Source organism: Sus scrofa, chromosome 9 (assembly GCF_000003025.6).
Source record: "Sus scrofa isolate TJ Tabasco breed Duroc chromosome 9, Sscrofa11.1, whole genome shotgun sequence".
NCBI lineage: Eukaryota > Metazoa > Chordata > Mammalia > Artiodactyla > Suidae > Sus > Sus scrofa.
This window is the reverse complement of record NC_010451.4, coordinates 51,586,646-51,600,133: the sequence shown is the minus strand read 5'-3', so window position 1 is coordinate 51,600,133 and position 13,488 is coordinate 51,586,646. Positions and strand designations below refer to the sequence as shown.

General features: G+C 39.0%; 2 protein-coding genes across 2 annotated transcripts in view; one reads left to right on the top strand and one right to left on the bottom strand.

Moving 5' to 3' along the window:
- The window catches only part of LOC100524098 (olfactory receptor 151-like), a 140,651-nt gene extending 133,979 nt beyond the window's left edge, over positions 1 to 6,672 (bottom strand). Inside the window, exon 1 of the mRNA XM_021063057.1 lies at positions 6,530 to 6,672. The gene's annotated coding sequence lies outside the window, so the exon portion shown is untranslated. The remainder of the gene's footprint in view (positions 1 to 6,529) is intronic.
- Positions 7,138 to 13,488, top strand: part of LOC100519859 (olfactory receptor 8B3-like) — a 36,279-nt gene continuing 29,928 nt past the window's right edge. Inside the window, exon 1 of the mRNA XM_003130013.4 lies at positions 7,138 to 7,219. The gene's annotated coding sequence lies outside the window, so the exon portion shown is untranslated. The remainder of the gene's footprint in view (positions 7,220 to 13,488) is intronic.

Below are 13,488 nucleotides of genomic sequence, written 5' to 3'. Positions count from 1 at the left end.
GTTTCCCTTCACCGTCCTGCTTTCTCTCTAGAATAAATAATGGTCCTGGTGGAGATAAGTTGCAAAGTACTCTGAATACAAAAAGGAAAAAGATGCAGATCCTGCCCATTTGTACGAAGTAACAAAAGAAACGAGAGTTATACAATTTATAGGTGCTAGCCACAAAACTAAACTCTTTCATTAACTTATCCTTTATAATCTTTATAACTATCTGAGATGGAAGTATTTCTGATTTATGTATGAAGAAATCAAACTGATGTTAAAAAATTTTGCCAAAGTCATAACAACTAATGGCAGAGCCAGGACTTAAACACAGATCTTTCTTGACATAAAATTAATTTCTCTTACAATGCTATGCAGAAAAAAGGGAATAAGTACTACCATAGAAGTTTGTACAAGATTCAGTAGTGACATGGATTAATTAAAAACCTTTTTCAGTGTAACACATAATTACTTTTCGTTGTGGGTGCAATGAGCTTGAGACAAACAAAAGGCTCATTTAACTGGCAAATCCAGGGATGCATTTTGCTTCAGATTTGGCCGAATCCAAGGGGTCGTAGAGGCGGCATCTTTCTTTCTTTTACTTGAACATGCTTGGTTCTACACGGATTTTTTTCCTCAGACTTTCTCCATGTGTAGATCAAAAGACTCCACTCTGTTCCTCATGAATATGCATCACAACCTTTACTACTTTGATTCAAGCCATGAAAAGATCACTCCTTTGCTTGATCTTACCTTAGCTGAAATTTCAAAATGGACCTTACTAAGAGCTGAGGTATAACTCAAGAGGAAAATGGCTAACCTCGAGACTATGTAGGACCAGCTTGTTCTCTGGGACTCCATGGCCCTTGTCCATATACTCAGAGCACATGAAATTGAGCAGCTTTTCTTATCTAAGTACCTACTTTTGTAACTTCTAGTTGTCAACATGTGGCAGGCACCAAGTTATCACCCTTCACCCAAGATTACCCAACAGGTATTTTAGGCTGTTAGAGTCCAAAATGAGGAGAATAAATAAAGAGAAAGGAAAAAAAATTCAATATCTGCTGCCCAAAGCCTGCACTTTTAATTTTAGTAGTCTGTTAAAAGAGATGCATCTTTCAAACATGACTGATGCCAAGAAAATGTTCTCATCCAACTGCATAACTTTGCGTGAGATTTCAAGAGGATTAATGTCCTTAGGAAGGGATTAGAGAGAGACCAACCCAGTGAAGAATCTCACTCCTTGCCTGATTTTGTCTTTTTTTCTTCTCGCCTTTCTTCCAGTCTTTAAGATTTTTATTTTTAAAACCATGACTACACAAATCTTATTCTGTATCTGACCTGTTAATAGTGTCTATTATTTTTTTACTCCACACACACAGTACTTCATAATGTCAATTTTTTTCTTCTCTCAAGGTACCAAGAGGTGACACTTCAAATTGCAAATCCTTTCCATTCCCTTCCTGTATATCTTGCTCTGATCTCCCAAGACAGATTTTTCTTTTTCAAATCCAGTGTGAATTTTGTCTTTCTGACTGTGGTTTTGGATCAAGTTAGATCCATCGGAACCACAATTCTTCTCTCTTCCCTATGGCTTTTTATACCTGCTCTTGTTCATTGCAAAAGCCTGTACAGCAGGCGTGCTCCCTGGGAATTGGAGATTATTCTTTCTTAATGTGCCACTATTTTGAAGTTTGAGCATTTTTTGGTCTTTGGATTATGCCATGCTATTGTTTTTATGGAGTTTTATTTGCTCTTCTTACTTTTATGTGTTGCTTTTACCAGAAATATTGGGAGGCACAGATCAAGGCAGTTGTCATTTCTTTTTCTGGCCTCTTGAAAGTCTTCTTAAAAATATTACCTTTAAAATATCTATATATTTTAAAGATTTACATTATTGGCTACAGATGGTTCAATTCTCAGTGAACTCAGAAATTTTTTTTTAGTTTTAGTTAAAAATACCATTCATCATTTAAATTTGCGTTATTTCAGAAAAAGTAAATATTCAAAAGATTACTAGGACTATTACTGGAAATATGGTGGGTTAGTTTATTCAAGGCAACCATCTTGTTGGAAATAATTATATTTTCATAAAAACATAGATTTTTTTCTTCTAAGATTGAAGAGCTGAAAGAGTATAAAGAATTCCTAGGTCAAAATAGATTACATAAAGAATCTTTTATCTATTAAACAAGTTGAATTAGTAGGTAATCTTTCACACATATGTGCTAACATCCTTACCCTAATGGCTTCACTGGTTAATTCTATCAAATACATAAGAAGAAATAATACCAATTTCATGTAAATTATTTCATAGTTAAGAGAAAACATTTTCCAACACATTTTATTAGGTCAGCATAACCTGGACATCCAAGTCAGACAAAGGATTACAAGAAAAAAAAATACAACAATATCCCTTATCAACATAACTGCAAAAATTATGTGTAAAATATTATTAATACAGTGTTATGTAAAAAAGATAATGTTTTATGATTAAGTGGGGTTCATCACAGGAAATCAAGGCTGGTTCCATCTCTAAAAATCATTCATGATTCACAAGAGAATAAAGGGGAAAATAGTATGATCAGATAAGTAAATACTGAAAAAGTACATGGTAAAATTAAACATACATTTATCACAAAAAGCTCAGAAAAATAGGAACAGAAGAGAATTTTCTCAATTTAATAAAAGGTTTTATATAAAATATACACTTAACATTATAATTAAATTACAAAAACTTGTAATTAAATTATAAAAAAAGACTGAATGCTTTTCCTTTAAGACTGGGAATAAGCTCTTTCCTCTATTTGGTCAAGAGCCTAGATATTGAAATAAGACATGGAAATGAAATAAAATGACAGCAGATTGAAAAAGAAGATAAATTAGTATTAGTCATAGAAAATATGATCATTAATGTAAAAAAATCAACAAAACAAAAACACTAGAACAAATAAGCAGATATAGCAAGGTCTCAAGATATAAGATCATTAAACATTAACCAACTGCATGTCTAAGTGGTGGGAACAAAAATTTGGAAAATGAAATTAATAAAAATATCTTCTACAACAGCATCAAACTCAAACCATAAATTTAATGACATGTGCAAAGCTCTAAACCGAAAACTTTAAAACCTTGCTCTGAGAAATAAAAAATGGTATAAACAAATGAGAGACACATCATGTTTGTGGATTGGATGATTCAATATTGTTAACATATTCTTTTCCCCAAAACATATCTATAGATTCAATGCAATTCAAAAAACACTGGGGTCTGATGGCTTCAAAATTCTGAGAAAAAGTTACATTTAAACTAGAACTCCTCATCTACCCAAACTTACAATAAAATAAAAAGGCAAAATTAAAGTAATTTCAGAAAGGCAGTGTCTCTAAAATTTGCATTCATGTAGCCTCTCTAAGGAAAATTTAATGGAGTATTTGCTTTGTCAAAAATGAGGAAGGAGGAGTTCCCGTCGTGGCGCAGTGGTTAACGAATCCGACTAGGAACCATGAGATTGTGGGTTCGATCCCTGCCCTTGCTCAGTGGGTTGAGGATCTGGGATTGTTGTTAGCTGTTGTGTAAGTCGCAGACGCGACTCAGATCCCATGTTGCTGTGGCTCTGGTGTAGGCCGGTGGCTACAGCTCCGATTGGACCCCTAGCCTGGGAACCTCCATATGCTGCGAGAGCAGCCAGAGAAATGGCAAAAAGACCAAAACAACAACAACAACAAAAAAATGAGGAAGGAAATTGACACAGCCAAGAGGAGTTTAAAGAGAAAGAACAACTTAAATGTAATGTGGTAAACTCAATGAGATCCTGGAACAGAAAAAGGTCATTAGGTAAATACTAACAAAATCTGTATAAAGCATGGACTTTAATTACGGATAACATTAACAATTTTGGTTTATTAATTGTAACAAATGCAGTATAAGACCTTAATAACAGGAATCAGAGTGGGGTATATGTTTTTAAGTTTTCCATAAATCTAAAGTTGTTGTAAAAATTGAATTCATTTTAAAAAGTGAAGAAGGAAACCAAGAAATAGGAATATATAGGATCCAGAAAATAGGAGACCTAACATAGGAAGAGGTGAAGAGAATCCTCAAAAAGATAGTGGAAAGGGATTTCAAGATGTTAAATTTTCAACAAAGTAAGAGGGCATCCTATCAATACCAGGATGGATCATAAATTTATTGGAAAGAAGAAAACATTTTTAGAATATCAGCTAATATCATACAGCTACAGCTTTATACATTTAAAGGAGAGCAGTACAAATGGGCAAGGAGTCAGGGATAAGTTAGAGAAATCATCCACAGAAGATTAAGCAAATGAAAGTACCTAAAATTATTCACTTCAAGAAAAACAAAAAAGAAAATGAAAGCAATAATAAAATTTGATGTACTATCTGTAAATAGTGTTTAAAACTATCTTAATAATGTAGCTGCCAATACTTTTCTAACAATTTATAGTTATAACCATATTGCAAGAAAGAGAGGCATAAGAGTGTGAGTGTGTGTGTGGTGAGAGGGAGGTGAAACAGATTCCACAGGAATTCACACTGTAAAGTATGAGAGTAACCTAAATATGAGATGAAGAGAAGCTTCAATAGGGAGGGAAGACAAGACCAGGATTTCAAGGAGATAGGTTCTCCGGAACTTGGAGGCTGGATGAAAAAGTTAAATGAGAAGACGCTTATATTTAATTTGTGAATTTAGTTTTTCGCCTCCATGGTTGTGAAAAAAGCTTAGAGAATGATGACCAGAGGAGGAGCAGTACTGATAACCACAAGAAAATGTTGAATGCCGTTTGGGGCACTTTAACTTGAGGCACATAGATAGACATAAAATACAACTGTGCAGGAGACAGGGAACAGATTCAGGCTACACATATAGATGCATATAAATGAGGAGAAAGAGTACAAACACTTATCAGACTCTTTCTATGATCCAGGAAGTGTTCTAATACTTGCCATGTAGTAAGTCATTTAACCCAAAAGACAATTATTCTCATCTTAGAGATGTGGATAACAAGGGTGAAAAAAGTTACATAAATTGTCTAAAAATCTCACAAATAGAAAGTGGGGAATCATTTTGGGTTTAAATTTCAGGCAGTACGACTTGACAGTCCTTTAAACACTTTGCCACAACAAAGCAGAACCTCAAGCTAGTAGAATCATCAGCCCTCTCTGCTCTCCTGACACTGAGAAAGTAACATACCCACAACTATACTGCATGATGTGGGTGCTGTCACTGCTCAGGACAGAGGAGCATCCTTTGTCAGTGGCAGCACAGCTGCTCTTCCTCTTGGCCTATCCCATCCTTGCACGAACTCTTTCTACCAAGCTGGGATCCTTGTGTTGTAAATTACTTCTTTTGCCTGTTCTCCAACCTTGGTTTTATAACCTCAAACCAATTGTCTGAAATCCCAATCCTCTTTCTATTAACTCTTGTCTATTTAAAAGAGCTACAGACATTTTTTTTTCTAGTTTTATTAAGGTATAATAGACATATAGCACTGAATTAGAGTCACTTTTTCTTGTTTGTCCACATAAATTTTAATACCACATTTTCCCACCACATATATAAGCCAAAGTATGAACTAACTGAAAAAACACATAGCTGTCAAATGAGTTAAATTCTAAGTTAGAAATAGGAAAAAAACTTTGCAGTCTAAGATGTCAGGGTATTTTCATTCGCAATTAATTATTGAAATTTGTGTAATCTTTGTACCTTACTTCTCAAAAGAGAAGACTCTGGCTTCCTCTTTGGCAACCAGTCACTACTGGTTTTCCTATATGTCCTTTTTCATGTAACATAAACTCATTTGCTCCAACTTTGTATTTTCCCACCAAAAATTATTAGAAGTTGCAAACATACTTTATATTTCTTGAAAAAGATGAGTAAGTCAAATCAAAAGAAACTTCTCAGTGTGGAACTTCTAGCTATGGCTGAGTGAGAAGGTTAGAAAATCACAACTGCATCTACAAAGTTGGATAAAATTGGTAAAATACTCTGGGGAGAAACCCATGCACACAACAATCTGAGAAATGTTGGTGCTTCCAACAGTGTTGAACTTTATGTGAGAACAATGGGAGTCTGATATTTTGCAGATGGCTCCTCCAATACAAAATTCTGACTAGATATTTTAAGGTTAAAGATAAAAAGGATGGCATATAAATACTGTACTCTGGTTGCTGAATTTGTTTCTCACAGGAGTATGTGTCTGCAACTCTGAAAGTCTATTACATGTGTATGGGGATTGATGGAATAACAATAGATAGGACATAAGAGGAATTTCGTTATATTCAAGTGCTTTTTCTCGGCTGATGTGCTTATGATTAACAACGGTGATGTGGGGAGCTAGCGCCGCCGCAACCCTGAGAGCCCCCTGCTCCACCCGTGCGATTCTCCTGCAGCAGAACCGCGGCGTCAGCTTGACTTCCGCTGCTCCACGCGACAGGTAGGCCAAGGTACCCCTGCCGCAGCCTCAGCGAGCTCATTGACGGCCTGGTGGCCCTGTGCCTGAACTCAGCTGCAACCTCACTCTTACCTTATCCGGAGAGTCTCCGAAGACCCGGCGGGTGTAGGCGGCTGCTGGCGGCCACAGCGAGGTCCTGCTAGGGCTCCAGGCGTCTCATCGCTGGCAGCTGCCTGGCTCGAGTGAGCGGCCACCGGAGAACACGCAGCCCGAGAGCCCCTAGCGGCCGGAAGGACCTGGGTGACAGCATGGAGGCTGCCACAGGAGACCAGTATGGGCCTGCCGGCATGCGCAGACTGGGCCACGGCCAAGGCCTTCTAAGGCAGCAACTGCGAGATGGATGGTACCGAAGTCGCTCGGGGCATATCAGCGCCCCGCGCCAGAAGCACCATGTGGTCCACACTCCGGGCCCAGCCCACGTGCACAGTAGCTGGAGCTAGGCCACCCACCAGCCGTCTCCACAAGCAGAAAGTCTCGGCCACCTTCTATTTGGCCAGCCTGAGAACCTAGGCCTACTAAGCCGCACAGGCTGCTGGGATCAGCCGGCTGTTGCGCACTTGGGGAGCATGCGCAAGAAGTTGTGCCTGCAGCTACCGCAGGTGTTTTGGAAAAGGGAGGCGAAACGTTGGGCGTGGCGAGCATGCGCATGAAGTCGTGCCTGCCGCTACCGCAGGTGTTTTGCAAAATGGAGGCGAAAGGTCGGGCTGGTGGAGAGGTCCTGGCGGAAAGGTCCTGGCGGAGAAGGACACCGGGGACAGCAAGGTGAGTAAGCTCACACCCAAGAACCTGGGTATGTTCTAAGGTAAGAAGTAAATCTGGCCATTAGCTCAGGCCAGAGTGTCTGCGCCACAGCCACCCATCATGCAGGGCACCTGGCTCTCCAGCCTGAGTAGCTTGGACGCAGAGCTTTACTAGGCTTGGGGCCCTCTGGGTGGATGCCCTGCCTCTGGCCCTCTGCTTCCTTGGGGCTCTGGGCCCTCACTGCACCAGGCTTATTTGCCTACTCCTTCTCATCTCACACCTCAGTCTCTGGGCTCTCAGCCTCCCCTTCTTGTCTGCCTCCAGCATCTCTTTAGGCTTCATGTCCCCTTTGGGCCCTCGTTCACTTCAGGGTCCCATCTCTTTGTGCCTCAGTCCCTCTCCTTTCAGGGGAACACCTCTTCGTACTTCAGACCCCCATTGTCTCCATGCCGTGTGTCTCGAAGCTTCTGTTTTCTTAGCGTTCCTCTCTGCTCATGACTTCCTGGCTGTGCAGCTGCTTCACTCTGCTGCCTCTCTCTCTCTTCTGGTAGCCCCATCCTCTCCTGGCCTCCCACATCCTCAGGCCTGTTCTTTCCCACCTGCATCTCAGGTGGTTGCAGGCTCTCTTCCTGTCCTTATTTTCCCCTTTAATTACTGCTTCCAGGCATCTTTTTTGGTGGCCATCCCTTTTGCTGTGAGGAAGGGTCCCCGAAATTTGTGAGGGAGGGGTGGACTACACTCAAAAAATGCTTTTCTTTGGCTCTTTGGGGTCTTTTGGGTTTCTATATAAATTTAAAATTTCTTTGTGCTAGTTGCCGTTGGTAATTTGATAGGGATTATGATGAATCTATAGATTGCCTTGGGTAGTACATTAATTTGGACAATATTGAGTCTTCCTATCCAAGGGCATCTTTCCATCTGTTTGTGTCATCTTTGATTTCTTTCATCAGCTTCTTATAGTTTTCAGAGTCCAGGACTTTTGTCTCTTTAGGTAGGTTTATTCCTAGGTATTATATTATTTTTGATGCCATGGTAAATGGGATGGTTTCCCTAATTTTTCTTAATGATTTTTCATTGTTAGTATATAGAAATCCAGTAGATTTCTGTGTATTAATTTTGTATCCTGAAACTTCACCAAATTTACCAATGAGCTCTAACCAGACACTTTTCTTGTAGCGTCTTTAAGATTTTTCTATATATAGTATCATGTCATCTCCAAACAGTGTTAGTTTTACTTTATATGAAAAAAAGGACAGCCCACAGAGTGGTAGAAAATACTTGCAAATGAAGCAACCAACAAGGGATTGATCTCCAAAATATACAATAAACTTATGTAGCTCAATATCAGAAAAATAAGCAACCTAAGCAAAAGATGTGCAGAAGATCTAAATAAACATTTCTCCAAAGAAGACATACAGAGGGCCAAAAAAACACATTAAAAGATGCTCAACATTGCTAATTATTAGAGAAATGTAAATCAGAACTACTATGAGGTGCCAGAATGGCCACCATTAAAAAGTCCACAAACAATAAATGCTGAGGAACATGCAGAGAAAAAGGAACCCTCTTACACTGTTGGTGGGAATGTAAATTGGTGCAACCGCTATGGAAAACAGTATGGAGGTTACTCAAAAAACTGAAAATAGAACTACCCTATGATCTAGCAATTCCACTCTTGGGTATAGATCCGGAGAAAACCATAATTACAAAAGATACATGCACACCAGTCTTCATTGCAGCACTATTTACAATAGCCAGGACATGGAAGGAACCTAAATATCCATTGACAGAGGAATGGATAAAGGTGATGTGGGGTGTGTGTGTGTGTGTGTGTGTGTGTGTGCATGCATGCATATATAATATATAATGGAATAATACTCAGCCATGAAAAAGAATGAAGTAATGCCATTAGCAGCAACATGGGTGTGCCTAAAGATTATCATGCTAAATGAAGTTAGTCAGATGGTAAAAGACAAACATAATATGATATCACTTATATGTGGAATCTAAAAAAAAGAATACAAATGAACTTACTTGCAGAACAGAAATAGACTCATAGACTTTGGAAACAAACTTAGGGTTACCAAAGGGGACAGGTATGTGGGGGTGGCCTTGAGGTTTGGGATTGGCATATGCAGCTGTGTTATGTGGAATGACTAGCCAACAGGGACCATGTAGCAGAGGGAACTCTACCCAATATTCTCTGATAAGATATATGGAAAAAGAATCCGAAAAAGAAAGAAAAATGCCTTTCTCAGAGAAGTACAATGGGATAGGCACTTGCAAGGGGCTGTAGGTGTGGAGGCAAATGGGAATCCCTGAGGGCCTGCCCTGACCAGGCCCACTGAAGAAGACCTGGCCTGCTCCTCCATTAAGGCTCTGGCCAGCACCTGAAAAGGAGTGAAAGCACTAGGCTTTGCACAGGATAAAGCCTGTTCTGGATGAATGATGCCCCAGCTTCCTGAAGAGTCCCTGGCATGCCCCACAGACACATATTCATAGGCACCATCCCCAGCCACTGCCTAAAAGTGGCTTACTGTGAGATGGTTGTTCTTGAACAGGTGAAGACAGGGTATGGTTGCTCCTGAGCTACAGACCACTGCTTGGAGTGGTCCTGGTGCCCCATGAGGTGGGTGTGGTCCTTGCTGTACAGATACCCAGCAGACTCCAACTCTACCCAGTTCTTGAAGACTTTCCTCTTAGTTACCAACCTGCAAACTTTGTCCTCTTACCTTTCTTGTATCTTTTTGACCTCCAGAGAGTAACTTTGATTTAGAATGATACCTTTTGGTACTGTATGATTAGAAAGCAAAGGCCCCCTCCCCACTGTGTATGTGCTAGCACTGTGAAATTAGTGTTTCTGCTATTTCTTTACAAATAGTTTGGTTTTTTTTTTCTTTAAGTATAAGAAATCCTGAGAGGGAATTTAAGAAACAAGGCTGTTGAGCAAAGGCAGCAGTTCTGACTTCCAGCAGCTGGAGAAGGGAGGGTGGTGGGACTGGGAGAAAATTTTACTCCCTGACAGGTCTATGTTCACAATAGTCACTGCCCAGAGAGTGGTGACAGCAGGGACTTTTGTTTAGGTGGAAAGGTCACTGGTGAGCTGGGTGAGCTAGAGTGTTTCTTGGCCTTAATGTGCTTGCTGCCAAGTTTGTTTTCCTGTGGCCTGGTGTATCACTGTTCTTAGCAGTCCATTCCATGCCTGAGGCTAAAGGAGACCCCTAACAGGCATCCTGCCTGTTAGCAGTGGAGCCTCTTGCCCATAGAGAGGCCAACAGCTGGGAGTCTAGCCAGGGCTCTTGGAGTCTCCTGTCTGTATCCTCCCACATCTTGCTGAATGAGACATCTCCTAAAGTGTGATTCTGCACATTTTGGTGTTAACAATAACACACACACACACACAATGATGGTATTGTGCATTTTTACAAAGAGTAATAGTGGGACATACTCTGTGTTCCCCTTGTCTTTGACATGTTATCAGACCAACTCAAATTCTGGTGCACTGTGCAGGCCTGGGAGAAACCATGAACCTGAGCATGTAGCAACACTCTAGGGGATGCAAAAGGAGGTTATCAGCAACTGAATTAGATTTGCAGGATTTAAAGAAGGCTTACAGGCTTAAGAATTCTGCTCTAAATTTAAACAAGAAGTGTAGAGCAAATGTCACTGTAGAAAATGTCTGAGAATGCCTCAGAATTACTGGAAGGATTAACAGAAGATAATTCTCTCCTGAAGTCAGTTAGAAAGACTAGAGGAGGTGACTGCTTCTTCAGATTTGAAGACAGCAACAAAGTCTTCAAGGAATTTGAAAGTTTAATAGAACATTATACCACCAAAGCAGCCCAATAATGTTCCCAAAACACACCCCAAAGATTTGGCGATCTGTGATTTGCCTGATAAAGAATTCAAAATAGCTGTTTTAAGGAAGCTCAGTGAACTACAGGAAAACTCAGGAAGACAATTTGATGAAATCATGAAAACAAATTACAAACACCACAATAAACTGATTTAAAAATTAATATTATAAGAAGAACCAGTCTCAACTGTGATCTTACAGCCCTTGCCCCTGAAATATTTTCCATAAATGAAATAGATTTACTTTTGTGTTGAGCCAAGTAATTTTTAAATTGCTACAGAAATTTGAATAGATGTGGATTGTACAAAATGGAATACAACTCAGCAATAAAATGAGCAGACCACTGATACACACAAAACTGGGATGGATTTAAGGGCTTCATGCTTTGTGAAAGTAGCCAATTTCAGAAGTTATAACTTGTATAGATTTGTTTGTCTTCCAAATGACCCCATTATAGACATGAAAAACATGTTAGTGGTTGCCAGAAGACAGAGATGAAGGTGGGAGGGGATAGGTATGACAATACAGGGGTAATATTAAGGAGTTCCTTTATGGTAGTGGAAGACTTCTGTATTGTGATTGCGGTGGTAGTTATATGAATCCATATACGTAGTTAGATTGCATAAAATACACATACATACACACACACACACACACACACACACATGCTGCATGTAAAATTGTGCAAGCTGAATAATGTCTGTAGTCCTGTATCCTATTAACATCATACCAATGCCAATTTCCTGGTTTTGCTTCTATACTACAGCTGTCGAAGATGTCTCCACAGTAGGAAGCTGGGTGGTAATTCAAGGGACTCTACCCATTATTTTTGAAATTTCCTGTGAATCTGTTATAGTTTCAAAATTTTAAAAAAATGAGATTTATTCTCACAGTCATGATCATAAGCTAATACATAACATGGGTATTCTAAAGTCATGTTTCCTTGGAATGGAAGCTTATTTACAGTGATTTTTCTTAGAGATTTGATTTTAATCTGTTAACACATTGGGTCAAAACAACCAAAGTTAATTAAATTTCCATGGAATCATTCTTATACTAATGTCTCATTAAATAGCAATCTCTGAAATCCATTAAAAAGATTTTTTGTTTTATGTCTATAAAATTTATATAAACGCTTATTTAAAAGGATTCAAATATTGTAAAGGACCATAATAAATGAAATGTTTATATATCATTATGAACTTAAATTCTTAAAACTAGTGCTATCTGGAATATAATTAGTGAATTTTCAATGACATTAATTGTTTGCATCTTTATAAGGGTCAGCAGAGGATCCTTTGTCCTATGCTCTGGATAATGTATAATCCCTGATGGGAAATTAACATTTACTGTTACAATTAGAGTGTAAACACAGACTCCAGCTTCTTGCACAGCTTACCATGATGGCAGGGTCCTAGGGGACACTCATAACTAGATTTCTAATCAGGACCAAAAGGATTCTAAGCCGTAAGCAAATACCATGTACTCCTTGACATGGTGGCTCAGATGCCAAATCTGTGGTTTTCCTTCACAATCTCTTAATATATTTATAACTGCAAGTTTGATCTAACCCAGAGACTGACTCATGGAACATCCAGACTGTGATATCTAAGTTAATGACTCTTTTGCCAATTAAAGGAGAAGATTCTCTGACTACATCTGCTCAGCTTTGATATCTTCAAAACCAGTTCTTCCAGGACAGTGGAGGTAAAAGTCACATAAAGGGTTAGCATCGAGTTCCCTCAATGGAAGGAGAATGAGCTAACCAACTTTCTATTTTCTTCTCACTCTCTCTGTTGCTGACAATGAGGAAAAGTATTTATATTGAATAACAACAGATTCCAAAATCTGGAGCTCTGATTCTGCTGCTTGCATTGTTCTCAGTAGTATACCTTCTGTGTTGACTTCATCCTCTGGTAGCAGAAACCTGTAGCAGTTCCAACTGATAAATCTGAAACATAGCAACATCAGAAGAAGAGATTTTTCTTTTCTTAAAGTTTTTTTAATTGAAATATATTATACCATAGAAAACTTGACATAATAAGTGCATAGCTTGATACATTTTCACAATTTAACTTAATCAGCACTTAACTGTGTTTCTCTTTCATGTCATCCTACAAAATCAAGAAAAACACATCCACCTTCCTTTATTCATTCTCTGTCCACTAGGATGGAATAAAGGAGGAGAATGTGTAGGAACACTGGAGTGTACAGTAAAGTATAAACTTTAGGCTACCAGGATTCTCCTCAATACTTGTTATTAAATATTGAGTTCCTGAATTCTTGTAGTAAACTATATGACAACCTTATACACTGAGAGAGACTTCTTGGCAGCAGAATATCTGCATGGTCTCTGCCTTGTAGAAATCCTCTCTTTCTTGATGGCCAAAACAACAGAATTGAGGCTTCTAGTAGAGTGATAGAAACATTAGCA